Here is a 1,154-nt window from a genome sequence, read left to right as displayed (position 1 = left end):
TACAGAAATCATTGGAATTTATACGTGATGGACCTACGTAGAGGTTATGTATATATTTTCGATTCTGCTAGAGATCCACGTCGAACAGATTATGCATGGGGAATCTTGAGTTTGTAAGTTCTTTTGCTTACAAATTACATTAGTCTTTAAGAAACCTAAGCCAAAATCATATTCATGAGTACCCATGTTTCGTTAATTTTCTAGGGCATACCAAGTGTACAAGTGCAATGGTGGGCACTGTCCGAATAAAACGAGTTTTAAGTCGTGTAAACCCATTCATATAGAGGTATAACATGTTTCTTAATTAGCTTTTTGCTTTGTTTTTATTAATTATTGGCCTTGCAAGATAAAGCATTATGTTTCTTAATCAGTGTGCTCAACAAATCGGCGGAACTGAGTGTGGCTATTACGTTATGAAGTTCATGTTAGAGATAGTCACGTTACAACATGACTATGAAGGCCGGCTAGATGAGGTAATTAAGTAACTAATTGATTCGTATTCTAGACTATTAATACATTGTCATTAGTTGCTTGAATGTTAAAATGTGACATTTCATTTGCATTTAATCGATCTAATATATGCTCCATCAATTTTTTGTTTTTGTAAGGTCTATACTCCGAGGACTGCGCCTTATGCTAGTGAGGAAATTGATGTGGTTCGTGAGCAATGGGCGAAGTTTTTTACCACCAAGTATTTATTATTGACCTGATGGCGCTTGATCGTGTTGGTTTAGATGTTATAGAACAATCTTTTATGTTAAAATGTATGCGTACGTTGAAATTGGAACGTAAATGTATTTAAATGTATCGGTATGTGCACTTTTGGTTTTGGGATATATACAAAACTCCAGTTGTTGTTTTTATATTTGTTATACAGGTTGCGTTATTCTATTATTGTTTTGACAGGTTTCTATATTTGGTGCAAGGCACTCTAGGTATCCCTAAACAAAATTAGAATTTTCCCGCCAAAAGTGCTTTTTTGCAGCGTACATATATGTTGTACGCTGCAACAAGGGAAAAAAATTTCGCAAAAATTCAGACTTGTTGCAGCGTACAAATAAATGTACGCTGCAAAAAATTGAGTAATTCAGACTTGTTGCAGCGTACAAATAAATGTACGCTGCAAAAAGTTGGGTCTGTTGCAGCGGGCTTTT

General features: G+C 35.1%; 1 long non-coding RNA gene across 1 annotated transcript; it reads left to right on the top strand.

Annotated features, from left to right (window-relative positions):
• Positions 1–240: 240 nt before the first annotated feature.
• LOC110785126 (uncharacterized) lies at positions 241–856 on the top strand. The gene is made up of 3 exons (XR_008925886.1): positions 241–286; positions 372–473; positions 609–856. It is a non-coding gene; the product is annotated as an uncharacterized lncRNA (long non-coding RNA).
• Positions 857–1,154: the final 298 nt, after the last annotated feature.

This window comes from Spinacia oleracea, chromosome 1, assembly GCF_020520425.1.
Source record: "Spinacia oleracea cultivar Varoflay chromosome 1, BTI_SOV_V1, whole genome shotgun sequence".
Lineage (NCBI taxonomy): Eukaryota > Viridiplantae > Streptophyta > Magnoliopsida > Caryophyllales > Amaranthaceae > Spinacia > Spinacia oleracea.
Note: the sequence above shows the minus strand (reverse complement) of the source record. Positions and strands in the feature narration are given on the sequence as shown.